This window comes from Cavia porcellus, unplaced genomic scaffold, assembly GCF_034190915.1.
Source record: "Cavia porcellus strain 051 isolate PalLab524CR breed Dunkin Hartley unplaced genomic scaffold, mCavPor4.1 scaffold_12, whole genome shotgun sequence".
NCBI lineage: Eukaryota > Metazoa > Chordata > Mammalia > Rodentia > Caviidae > Cavia > Cavia porcellus.
Genome location: NW_026947495.1, coordinates 23,200,842 through 23,215,158, shown reverse-complemented (window position 1 = coordinate 23,215,158; position 14,317 = coordinate 23,200,842). Strand labels below are relative to the sequence as shown.

Sequence of the window (14,317 nt, the reverse complement as noted above, 5' to 3'; positions counted from 1 at the left end):
CCTTGTCTCTTTCAGTGACCTACACAAAATACCTTATGTTCTAGATTTGTCAGGTCATCCCTTTGTGGTGCCATTTCACTTATTTCTCTATTCCTTGTATTTCTGGCAAATGCAACTTAGATTTTCAGTTTAATTATATCTAAGTTAAAGATCTTTTGTTTTGTGTTTTGTTTTTGAAGAACACTTCTGAAGAGGTGTTAACTAGGTGATGTTACAGGAGGCACACACTGATTGGTTGTTCTAACATCTGTGGTACTGTCCCTAGTCAGTAGGTCCAGCAGATGACAGCCTGACTTTTTGCCATGGTAAAGTTCTCATCAAACTTTAACTAATGGGTCATCCAGTGCATCATCATTGACTGAATCAATATTTCTCCAGAAATTACAAAATAGTGATTTCTAATCCTATACTCCTTCCACATGTATTAATATATCCCCTTTTTATCCATATATTTTAAAAAGGAAGAATTCGTATGCAAATATACATACATGGAAGTAGTTCCCAAAGGTAGTATGGAATATTTCTCAGCTGAAACTAAAGATTTTGGTTTAAGAAGACAATGGTGAATACAATGAAGAGGCCAAAAATGGTGAATACAATGAACAAGTGAATACAATGAAGAGCCAGAAAAAAAAATCTTGTTTCCAAGATCAGGAAACAAAAGAATCATTCTTAGATTGGGGGCTGTGAGTCTGGGTACCTTAAACGTCTAAACACTCTTCTGTATGGCCCTTATTCTGTAAGTCCAGAAACACAGATCACATGATGAGAAGAAAAAATAAAGTACATAGAAGGGGAAATAGAGGAGGAAGAAGGAAAACGTGGTGCATTAGGAAACTTGGAGACATCAAAACATTGCCTCCCAAAGTAGTGGCAGCCTTGTAGTCCTTGTGTTTTTGACAGACATGCTGGATAACAAGCTGGTGGCTAAAGGCTTTAAGTACATCTCAACTCTATTCATTGAAGCTAGAAGGAAAGACCAATGCAAGCCCTACCTGTCACTTGCATCCAGGAGGAAGGCCCAGGGGCCACTGATGCTGGAGAGCAAGCCTGGCATGGCTCCTGCTCTCCCTTCTCAGCTGGACAGCTCCTAACTACATCTTCTGTATTTTGGGGACATCCTCACTTGTTCATCATATCCTGCACAAGCCTACCTTGTGACAAAGCCAATACAATGTTTTTTTTTTATACACTCATTACCCCATTGGCAGGTGCTTAGAGAGGATTATGAGGCTATATAGGTAAGTTGTTCAAGCTTCCATGGAGGAATAATCAGAATTTTGTGGTATAAAATGTAGCTTTGGCCACACTAGCAATCCTAAGGCAGGCAGTATGGAAAGTAGGAAAGGGCCACCTGTAAGGAAGCTACAGAGTCATGCAAGGGTCTCTGTTTGGCTCAGGTAGTTAGACAGCAGTGCCAAAGGATGGAAAATGAAACGTGCAAGTCAGAATAACTCTTTGAAAATAGGTCAAGGGCTTGGAGGATTTTCACTGAGGCCAAAACTCATAAATCATAGGGGAACGTGGACAGTTCTGTGAGGTCAGAAGTGTCCCTAAGCAACATTTGTTGAAAAAGAGAATGCATAAGCAAGCAAGGATTTTGAAAGGCAGCCAGACATAGAACTTAGATTTCACAGTGATAGGAAGAGCAACAAAAATAATGGCAAAAAGTTTCTTGTCTTGGGGACTTAGAAGCTCTGCTGCACCCTTTATACATATATTTGAATCTTAGAACAAGTCTATAAAGTAAATCTTATTTTCTTTATTTTTCAGTTGAGGAAACTGAGACTCAGCAAGGTTGAGTAATATGTGCAAGGTCACAGAGCTGGCAAATTGAGAGCTCACATGAGGCAAGATCGGACAAGAAGCAATAAAAATGGCATTTGCTGCCTTAGATTCCTCTCACTTCACTGTTTTCTAAACAATGCACTTCCAAATACATATTTATTCACTGAGTCTATCTTTTGCAACTAACAGGGGGCACTACTCTGAGTTCAGAGAAAATGGTCTCAAACCAAGAGCTGCCCCATGTGAGCTGAAGCCTGCACAGTAATCCCTACCTTGCTTGTGCAGCCCCAGGACTTTGCTCAGAACCTGGTAGGGCCCTTCCCAGTGTCCCCAAATAGTCTGGGACCTTTGGGTTGTCACTTGGGTCCTGTCTGGGCCCTTCCCAGTGACCTTCAGGTAGCCAGAAGCCACCACATGTGAGCGAAACCCATCACAGCAAAATCTATCTAGCTTTGCAGCCATGGGTCTTTGCTCAGAACCTGGAAGGGCCATACCCAGAGAACTAAAAAAGCCAGGGAGCTTTGGTGTGCCACACAGCATGAGCTGAAGGCCTGCCTAGCATACTCCATGTGCCATTCAGCCTTAGCATGCCACTGAGAACCTGGTAGGGCCCTGCCCAGTGACTTCAAGCAGCTGAGGAGCTTCAGTGAGCCATGCAGGGAGTGCTGAAGATCCAACCAGTCAACCACCTGCTGATCTGGGGAGTCTTTGAGTGCCACTAGAAAACTGAACAATACAGAAAAATGACAAAATGAAAGAGCAAAATGCAATATCAAACTTCCAGCCAATCCCAAACAAGACTAGGAGACATGGACATAGAAGAAAATGTAAGCCATACACCTGAAACATCTGAAATGATAGCAACTGAAGTAAAGAAGCAAAACCATGAAGATGTAAAGGAACTCAGATCAGAAATAATCTCCCAGGTAAAAGAAGAAATGAAAAACATAATAAAAGAAATGCTGAACACATCTAAAGAAGACATAGTTTAAAAAATTGAGGAGCACTACAAAAAGATGGAAACTTTGAATGAACAGTATAAGAAAGAAACAGAATGCATGCAATAGTTTCAAAGAGATATCCAGGAAATCAAAAATTCCATTGAAAGCTGGCATAACCAGCATAATGAAAGTGAAGATAGACTTTCAGAGCTAGAAGACAAGCATGCAGCTAGTGAACAAGAAAGGAAAATTCTTTTTAAAATAATAAGCAGAAAATAATAATGCAACACTTGCAAGATGATGCAAAGAAAAATAATATAATATTGATAGGTGTAAACAAAAATAAGGTGACACCACAAATGATATCAAAAGACTATTTACAGAAATAATAGCAGAAAATTTCTCAAACATGGGAAAGGAAACTGCCATTCAGATATGTGAAGCATATAGAACTCCAATTATCCATAACCACAATAAATTTACACCCAGACATTTAATAATCACCACCCCAGAAATTCAGCAGAAGAACAGAATATTAAAAGCTATTAGCTATTAGCTAAAAGCTATTAAAAGAGACAGATCATCTACAAAGGAAAGTCCATCAGAATCACAGCAGACTTCTTAACACAAACAATGAAGTCAACAAGAACATAGAGTGAAGTATTTGAAATCCTAAAGGAAAATGACTTCCAACCCAGACTGATGCACCCTACAAAACTCCTTCAAAATTGATGAAGAAATAAGATACATCCATAACAAAAAATAGCTGAAGAACTTCATGACCACCAAACCAACCCTGCAAAGAAAGATATTCTAGATAGACATAAAAATAACTATGACTTCAAGAACAACAACAGAAAAAAAAAACTAAGCAAGGAAAATAATTAAACAGAGGGGAAAGGTAAACAATCAACAGCAGAAAGATAACATGACAAAAATAAGGCACTATATATCACTTATAACCATTAATGCAAAAGGCTTCAATTCACCAATAAAAAGAAACAGACTGGCAGAATGAATCAAAAAACAACATCCAACTATATGCTGTATACAAGAAACCCATCTAACAAAAAAAAAATTCACAGAGTGAAAGTCAGAGGATGGAAAACAATACTTCATATAATAGGAACTAAAAAAAATCAGGGGTACATGTACTACTTGCAGACAATGTGAACTTCAAATCAAGAAGGACCAGAAGAGATAAAGAAGGTCACTATATACTAGTTAGGGAAAAACTTCAAGAAAAAGAGATACCAATCTTAAATATATATGCACAAATTATGGGAGTGTCCAGCTATGTAAAACAAATATTAATAGAAATGAAAACTCAAATAATAAGCAAACACACAATTATAACTGGAGACCTTAATACCACTTTGGCACAAAGAGACACATCAACTAGACAGTCAGCAAAGAAATAACAGAACTGAAACAAACTTGTGAGCAAATGGACTTAGTAGACACGCACAGTGTTCCACCCAACAACACCAAAATATACATTCTTCTTAGCTGCACATGGGCTATTCTCTAAAATATACCATATACTAGCCCATAGAACATGCTTAAGTAGATGCTAAGAATCAAAATTATCCCATGCATATTATCTGATCATAGTACTATAAAACTGGAAATTAATGATAAGAGAAACTTCAGAAACACATGGAAATTAAATAATATTCTACTGAACAATCAAAGAGCTACAGAAGAAATTAAAGAATATCTACAAGTAAGTAAAAGTGCAAATCCAACTTTTTAGAACTTGTGGGATGCAATGAAAGTATTCCTCAGAGGGAAATTTAATACAGTAAATTCCCACATCAGGAAAACAGAATGAACACAAATAAACAAACAAACCTGATGCTACACCTCAAACATTTAGAAAAAGAAGAACAAGTCAAGCCCAAAGCCAAAAGAAGGGAGAAAATTATAAAGATAAGAACAAAAATCAATGTAATAGAGACAATAGAAAGAATAATGAATCAAAGAGTTGGTTCTTTGAAAGAATAAATAAAATTAATAAGCTCCTAGCCAACCTTATTTTAAAAAAGAAAGAAAAAACTGAAATTCATGCAATAAAGAATGAAAAGGGCAATATCACTATAGACCCTGTGGAAATCCACAATATCATAATACCTACTTCAAAAATCTTTATTCTCATAGGTTTGATAGCACAGAAGGAATGGACAGATTCCTAGAGACATATGAATTACCAAATCTGGATCAAGAGGATGTAAAACTGCTGAATAATCCAACATGAATGAATGAAAGTGAAAATGTAATTAAAACCTTACCCACAGAGAAAAGCCCAGGTCCTAATGGATACATAAGAAATTGTAGAAGAATTCTACTTGTACAAGAAATTCAAGAAAGGGGGCAGCGGATTTAGCTCAGTGGCATAAGCGCCTGCCTTGCAAGCAGGCAGTCATGAGTTTGATCCCTGGTACCGATAAAAAGGAAAAAGACAAAAAAAAAGAAAAGAAAAAAAAAAAAAAAAGAAAAAGAAATTCAAGAAAGATTTAATAGTAACACTCCTCAAACTCTTCAATGGAATTGAAAAGGAATAGTTCTCCCTAACTCATTCCTAGAGGCAATTATTACCTTCATACCAAAACTAGAGAAAGACACATCCAAAAAAGAGAACTATAGGCCAATCTCCCTAATGAACATACATGCAAAAATTCAAGAAAATACTGGCAAACAGAATGCAACAAGTCATCAAGAAGATTGTACACAACGACCAAGTGGGATTCATTCCAGGAATGCAGGGACAGTTGGTTCAACATAATGTAAATCACTAAGTGTAATACATCATATCAATAGACCAAAGATAAGAATCACACGATCATCTTAATAGATGCAGAGAAAGCTTTTGATAACATCCAACACTCATTCATGATAAGAACCCTATGAAAAATTGTAATAGATGGTCTCTACCTCAATCTGATAATAGCAATCTATGACAAACAAACAGCCAGTTTCATATTAAATGATCAAAAGTTGAAAGCTTTCACTCTAAAATCAAGAACAAGACAAGGCTGTCCATTATCACCACTCCTTTTCAATATAGTGCTGGAAATACTAGCCAGAGAAATTAGACAAGAGAGAGAAATAAAAGAAAGAAAAATAGGAATGGAAGAGTTTAATTATTATCATTATTTTCAGATCACATGATACTTTACATGGAACACTCCCAAAACTCCATTGAAAGACTTCTAGATGTAATAAACAAATTCAGTAATTATAGTTGGATACAAAGTTAACACTCAAAAATCAATAGCATTATTTTATATAAACAACAAACCCACTGAGAGAGAAATAAGTGAAGCCACACTTCACAATAGCACCTCCAAAAATGAAATACTTAGGAATCAATCTAACAAAGGAAGTAAAAGATCTACTCAGTGAAAATTACAGTATTCTGAAAAAAGAAATTGAAGAGAATATTAAAAAATCGAAAGACAGTCCTTGTTCATGGATAGGAAGGACAAACATTGTGAAAATGGCCATTCTCCCAAAATTGTTATACAGATTCAGTACAATCCCAATCAAAATACCATTAGCATACCTCACAGATCTAGAGAAATCATTCCTAAAATTCATCCAGAACCAGAAGAGAACTAGACTAGCAAAGGCAATTCTGGGCAACAAAGGCAAGGCAGGAGGCATCACAATCCCTGACTTGAAGTTATACTACAAAGCTACTGTGATAAAATCAGCATGGTACTAGAATAAAAACAGACCTGAAGAGCAATAGAACAGATTAGAAGATACAATCACAACTACAAACACACTCAGCCACATTATCTTTGACAAAAGAGCCAAACATATTCACTGGAAGAAAGACAGCCTCTTTAATAAGTGGTGATAGAAAAACTGGCTTTCTATATATCAGAAATTAAAACTAGATCCATGCCTATCATCATGCACTAAACTAAAGTCAAAATGCATCAAAGATCTAAATATTAAAACAGAAACACTAAATCTACTGGAAGACAAAATAGGTAGAAATCTTGAAGACATAGGGGTTGGCAGAGAATTTATGAACAAAAATCAAACTGCATGGGAAATACTTTCCATAATCAATAACTGGGATCTCATCTTATTAAAAAGTTTTTGCATGTAAAAAAAAAAATCTCCTCCTCTTTCCATTCCCAGCGCAGCCATGGCTCGTGGTCCTAAGAAGCATCTGAAGTGGATAGCAGCTCCAAAGCTTTGGATGCTGGATAAATTGACGGGCGTGTTTGCACCTCGTCCATCCACTGGTCCCCACAAGCTGAAAGAATGTCTGCCTCTCATCATCTTCCTAAGGAACAGACTTAAGTATGCCCTGACGGGTGATGAAGTAAAAAAGATTTGCATGGAGCGCTTCATTAAGATTGATGGCAAAGTCCGAACTGAATAATCTACCCTGCTGGTTTTATGGATGTTATCAGCATTGACAAGACTGGAGAGAATTTCCCTCTGATCTATGACACCAAAGGTCGTTTTGCTGTTCACCGCATTACATCTGAGGAGGCCACGTATAAGTTATGCAAAGAAAGATCTTTGTGGGCACAAAAGGAATCCCACATCTGGTGACCCATGATGCTCGCACCATTCGCTACCCTGATCCCCTCATCAAGGTGAATGACACCATCCAGATTGATTTGGATACTGGCAAGATTACTGATTTTATCAAGTTTGACACTGGTAACCTGTGTATGGTAACTGGGGGTGCCAACTTAGGAAGAATTGGTGTGATCACCAACAGGGAGAAAAATCCTGGCTCTTTTGATGTGGTCCATGTGAAAGATGCCAATGGCTTTGCCACCCGGCTCTCCAACATTTTTGTTATTGGCAAAGGCAACAAACCATGGATTTCTCTTCCCCAGGGAAAAGGTATCTGTCTCACCATTGCCGAAGAGAGAGACAAGAGGCTGGCAGCCAAACAGAGCAGTGGATGAAATGGTCTCTAGGTGACAGGAGGGGCATCATCTATACTCAGTAATACAGCATGATGACGTGCTTAAAAAAAAAATCTCCAACAGAGTGAAAAGAAAATCCACGAATTGGGGAAAAAAATCTTATTCAAAAATCCCACAGACAAAGGATTTTGATCTAGAACATATAATGAATTTTAAAAAAATTCAGGCCCCAAAAGTCAAAGACCTGATCCAAAAATGGGCATCTGAGATAAATATACATTTCTCAGATGAAGAATACAAATGGCAAATAAATACATGAAAAAATGTTCAACATCATTGTCATTAGAGAAACACAAATTAAAACCACACTGAGATTCCATCTCACTACAGAAAGAATGGCCAAGATCAAGAAAATTACCAAGAACAAATGCTGGAGAGGCTGTGAGCAAAAATGAACATTCTGCACTGTTGGAGGAGTGTAGACTGGTACAGTCACTGTAGAAATCAGTGTGGAGGTTCCTCAAAAAGCTGGGATTAAAAAAAAAAATGTGCTAGGACTTAGCTCAACAGCATAAATGCCTTCCTGGCAAGGCAAACTCTAGATTGCGAGTTTGATCTGTTGTGCAAACAACAACAAAGACAGGTGACCCAATTTGACCCAGGTATTCCACTTCTGGGCATATTCCCAGAAGAACTGAAAATATCATATCACAGTGATATATGTGCACCCGTGTTTATAGCAGCACAATTTGTAATAGCTAAATCTTAGAAACAACCCAAATGCCCTTCAACTAAGGAATGGATAAAAAAAGATGTAGTATTTTTATACAATAGAGTACTACTCAGCTATAAAGACCACACTGAGGCTTTTATAGGTAAAGAGATGTGACTTGAGACCACACTCAGAAGTGAAATAAGTGAAACTCACATGTGAAAACACTGTATTGTCTCCCTAGCGTAAGAAACTGCAAGAGTAAATAAGATACAAAAATCTTCAATAAATAATGTGAAAGGACAAGAAACTGCTCAAAGGGGAAAAAAATAACTCAGACAGGGAAAAGCAAAAAAGAAAGAAGAGAAAAGCAGTAATATATAAATTTGTGTATCTACACTTAAGATGACTAAGATGATTATACTAAAAATTCCATTAGTTATTTGAACAAAACAGTAAATATCTATAGGATTAGATCGACTTTGCATGACTGTATCTGGTAATTTGAGTAAGACTTTTGAAGATAACTAAACAAAATAACAAAATCTGTTATGTTCCTACCACCTTGTTTTGAAAGCCTACATTGTTACTCTTGTGGGCTCTTAGTTACAGTTATTTGTTGTTTTGTTTTTCCCTCTAATGCAGAAAGGATAAATGTACATGTATAGACTTATATATGTCTAGAACTTCACCTAAAGGGTTTATAAGAATTGATTTTAGTATGTGTGATAGTATGAACAACTACACTGAAGAAAACGAGACATCATGGTAGCCATTGATGATTTCCTATCATTTTGTTTTGAAGTCCAATGATGTTTTTATTATTAGCTTTGATTGGTTTTAGTATGTTTTTGATTATTTGATTTCAATATGTATGAAGGTATGGACAGCTATTTTGAAGAAAACAAGAGACATTATGGTAGCCATTATTGATTTCTTAGTGTCTGGTCTTGAAAGCCCTTAAGGTTCTCATTCTTTTGTTTTGATTGCTTTTATAGTATTTTGATGTGTATTAACTTATTATGTGTGAAGGTATGGACAACTATTTTGAAGAAAACAAGAGACATTATGGTAGCCACTGTTGGTTTCTTTCTTGTTGTCTTTTTCTGAAATCCTGTGTTATTTGCCTCGTTTTTCTCTGCTCTGTTTTGGCTTTGCTTTGTTTTACTCTTTAAAATAAACTAAAATAAATAAAGGAACTGGAATAAGCAAAAAAAAAAAAATAGAGAAAATGGTCTCACTCACAGGGCACATGGACCTTTTGTTAAATTTATAGCCAATTAATGCTAGAAGCCAATAGCATTTCCTCCTACGAAAAGCTGGATGCTCATTGAAATGTTACTGAATGGCAAGACCCCAAGTGGAATGTTTCAGATCTTTAGCAATTGTGTACTGCCTGTTTGTTAAACTAAAAACAACGTGGTGAAATACTGCACACTTTAGCATGAGCTGTACCAAAGGGGATTGGCTGGCTGAAAGAGAGCCATGATGATTGAGATATTTTCCAGACTATTACATCCTTGAAGGGTTTAGACAATGAGGAGAAAGACAGGGAAGGGGAGGTGGATGATTTAGGGTGGCTCATTTAAGAACAACAGGATTAAATTAACCTTGGGGAAAGGGAGAAATATGCAAGATTCAAGAAGCTTCCCAAAAGAGAAAGTGGCTGGGCTGCAAAATCTTCAGCTCAGAAAAACTGGCAAAGCCATCTATCATTAAAGTCATTTACAATCAAACTTGACAAATTGCTGTGAAAATATACGATGGGCCACATTACTAAACAGCATCAGGAATGGGTAAACAGACACTTTTTCTACCCTTAATCTGGGAAAAAACTGACAATTCTTTGAGATTCGTTTCCTTGCTGCTTGGGAGCCTCTTTCTCCACTCTAAAGTGGGTATCAACAAACAAGTCACTGTGATGTGCAGGTATCATATCAATTATAGCTCTAATAACATTTCAGCCTGGGGAAAGAAATGTACTGCACTGCGATCTTTAAATGTCTACTAAATGAACTATCATATTAATAAGATTGACTACTCCATCCTAGTTTACTTAAAATTTTCAGTCAGAAAAGTTTAAGTAAATTTTCAGCCTACAGAAAATTGTGAATTATAAAAGATGGCTTAAACATTAAAGAATACTTCCATAATGAAAACCTAGCAGATCTAAACATTTATTGATTCTCAGCATTTTGAAAAAATCAAGAAGAGTGGGAGAGACGGTCCCAGCCTTGTCTGGCCTGGAAATCTTCTAGAATCCTCAGCCACCCTCACCGCTTTGCTACTTCAGCAGTTTCTCCAGAATCTCACTTCGCACTCCTGGAATTACTGTCTGTGCATTGCTGCCCCCTGCTGGATGTGTGGAGTTCATTTTGTCTGAGGTCCAAAAAAATGCCATTTGCAAATTTCAATTGCTTTTCAATTCCCTTTGCTCCTATCTTTCCATCCTCTGACAATACCCACACACACACCCCCAAAGGATTGCTAGGAGAAAATTCCATCTAGGCTAATGGGTAAATATTCCTTCTAATGCAATTAGTGAGCTTCCTCATACAGTAACCCCAGTGACCCTCCATCCACGTGGCTGATTAGAGGCAGTGGAAAATCTGAAACACACTGTCTTGCTGCTCCAGGCACCAGTTTATGAAAACACTATCTTGAATTAATGTTCATTCAAGCATGAGTGGTTTCTCTTCTCAGAGGAACTAAGGGCAGCCAAAATGTCAACCAGCCCTTCCCTACCTCCTTCACTTCATTTGATATTTATATATGATGCTTGCTCATTCCTGACAGTGAGGCTGGTGCATCCTGGAAATCAAACCATCTCAAATGCCACTGGGCATGGAGGCTCTGCCTAATCTCCAGAGCCCTTGAGGCTGATAATCAATCTTCAGGGTGCCCGTGTCCAGTGAAACCAGCAGTACTGGACCAGGTGATCATCTTTACAGATCCTTAGGCTGCTATGTTTGGGAAAGAATGGAAGAAAGGAGGAAAGTAACCTCGGTTGGGATGACTGAGGAATCCCTGCCATCTTTCTGTCCCTTTTTATTCCACCCAGGCTACAGCCTGTTGATTGATGCTGCCCTCACTCAAGGCGAGACTTCCCTTTTTTAGTAAATCTCTTAAGCTATACGCAGTGCTATATTGTCCATCTAGGGGACTAATCCCAATATCACACACCCTAGACTCAGCCACCTCTGAAAAGCTCCACCTGTGAGCACACAGGGCTTTTGGAGGACAACAGGATACAAGCTACAACACTCCTCCTCTGTCTGTGTGAGTCTTTCACAGTGAGTCACTCTAGGCACCATAGCCTTGTAGTCCCTCATTATGCATGGTTGGTCCTGGTCTAGTCTCATGTTCATCTCCAAGAATTTGGTAGAAATCTTTGTTAGAATCCCAGGCCCCATTTCTCACTGATACGAATCTGCATTTCAACAGGATCTCTAGGTGCTACTCTGAAGGTGGAGAAGATGCACCAGAATCAGATGCCTTCCACCTGTTACACACACAGGCACACACACACACACACACTCATATACGCTAAGGATTGTGAAATGGTGTTAGGACTGTCTTATCAGGTCTTTAGGATCTGGAACAAGACCAAAGATACGCAATTTCTGCATCAGTGAGTGTTTGTTGAGTAAATGAAAAGAGTGAACAAAGGATTTATTTTTGAACTAGGAATCTTTGAAGATGAGAACTAAATCCTAGAATAAAACTAATAGTGTATTTTCACACGCCATGGTACTCAATAGAACCTGTGAGTTAATGAACAGAACCCTTAAATAATATTACAATCCCAATTACAAATGACATCTATTCAGCACTTGGAGAGTAGCTGCCTTCATGGACTGCCAGCCTGATTTCTCACCCTCTCTGAGAGGGTGTGAAGAGCTGTCAGCTTAACAAGTGACTCCAGCATGGAACCTACAGCAGACCACAGCACAGGAGTCAGAGAATGACGGCCTTGGAGATGCACCAGCCTGACACAGAGGAGGCGAAGGCATATGGGAAGGGGAAGAGGCCACCATCTCCCATCTAGTCCTCCCAGACTAGCAGAGGAGGGACAGGAACACAACCTTTGAACTATGCTATGTTTTACATTATCTCAAAACCTTCATGAACTCCTCTTTTCACTTCCTACCTTCCGTCTTTCCTGTATAATGAATGATAATAAGATTCCTAAGACCTAATCTAAGACCAAATAATAGAGATTTAGAGTGAGATTCTACTTCTCTGTGAAAGGCTAAGCAGATAAGTGAGATGCGGATTGAAACAGCTTTGGGTCCATGATCACCCAGGCTCTTCGTCCTTAGGATATCATCCCATGCACACGGTGGAAACTGGCCCTCCACCTCCACGCTGGGTTCCAGCCCTGGGAAGGCAGCGTGAGCAGAGGCAGGGAAGTAGCCTGCTTTCTATGGTGGGTCTCTAAGTAGCACGCATTCCTTCTGCCTACATTCCTTCTGGCTACAACTCAGCATCTTGGCAGATCCTTTTGTGAGGGTGGCTAGGACATACAGTCTCTCCCAGGAGGCCTCACACCCAGCTCAAGCAAAGGGAATCCTTTACTAGGAGGAAGGAGCGGGGGGAATAGATGTTGAGAAGTTCAAGCTTCTGCATTAGGTGAAGCTCCCAGCATTTCTGGGACTTTCAATGTTATAATGGAAAGAAAAGGCTCTACAGGAGATTAGAGAGGAGAGAAAAGGATGCAGAGAAAGGACATGGGACTGCCCTATGTGTAACTCACCAGTCCCCTTATTAACAACTACATTTGACCCTGTTTTGATGAGTCTCACATTTGCAACTTCGATCAAACCACAGATTGGGAAAACTGCATGTGTACTCAGCATATACAGACTTTCTTCTCTTGTCTTTATATTCTGTGGACAACACTGTATAATAACTATTTTTACAAAGTAAATAGAATTAAGCATTAGAAACACAGAGATAACCAAAGTATAGGAGAGGATGTGTGTAAGTTCTAGCAAAACCTGTGCCATTTTAGGTAAGGGATTTGGTCATCCTCTGGTTTTGGTATCTGTGAGGATATCTAGAACCAGTTCCCTACAGATACTGAGTTTACTGAACTTTTCAGCCTCTTTCTGCACAACCCCTTGTACACACACACACACACACACACACACACACACCTCCTCTTTCACACTTGGATTTCAGTTTTCCTTGTGAGTGAGGAGATGACTTAGTTCCTTAGCTCTTCCCTCACCAGCCCTCCCCAGACTATGCTGGGCCTTGATTCCTGCTTTGATCTTGAAATTCCTATCCCAGTCTCCTCCTGTCCATGACAACCTAGACCCAGAATTTCTATCACCTTTTGCCTGAAGGTCATCCTTCCGTCCAGCCTGAACCACCCACCAGTGTGAGGAATAAATGTTTCAACTCACTTCTGGGGGAGTGAAGAGGAAGGGCCTTGGCTGGCAGAGGCTGTGATGCTTGTGGAAGGGAGACATCCTTGGCGACCACTCAGGGTCACTTCTAAAACATCTTGGAGTAACCCGCAGGCTCTGAGAAAAGCAACACCACTTTTAATCATGGCTGTTCCCCAGCCCTCACATATATACACACGGCTGACATCAAGTCTTGCCCTACCTACTGCCTCCCACAGAACTGCCCTGGCTTCTCTGTCCCACGAGCACACTGAGAAAGCCCTGATTTACAAACCAGGATGTGGGTTGTGGCAGCTCGACCTCAGACTTGCAGCCTTCAGAACTATGAGAATTTCTGCCTTTTATACAAAGCCATCCAGGCTGTGGCATTCTGTTATGATTGCACGAGTGAACTAAGACACCTTTCTGTAAGAACAACTTTGCTGTGATCTCTATTTTGCTGACAAGGTCACAGAGGCTTGGGATGGAAGCAGAAGGTACACAATGGCCTCTGTCTCACAGGTGGCCACAGCACTCAATGAGACACAAATGTTCCAAGCCCTCTGTGTACATCCCACC

General features: G+C 39.0%; 1 protein-coding gene and 1 pseudogene across 1 annotated transcript in view; one reads left to right on the top strand and one right to left on the bottom strand.

Annotated features, from left to right (window-relative positions):
* Positions 1-14,317, bottom strand: part of Gpr39 (G protein-coupled receptor 39) — a 215,638-nt gene that overhangs the window by 100,802 nt on the left and 100,519 nt on the right. The window lies entirely within an intron of this gene.
* LOC100734953 (small ribosomal subunit protein eS4-like) lies at positions 6,874-7,746 on the top strand (annotated as a pseudogene).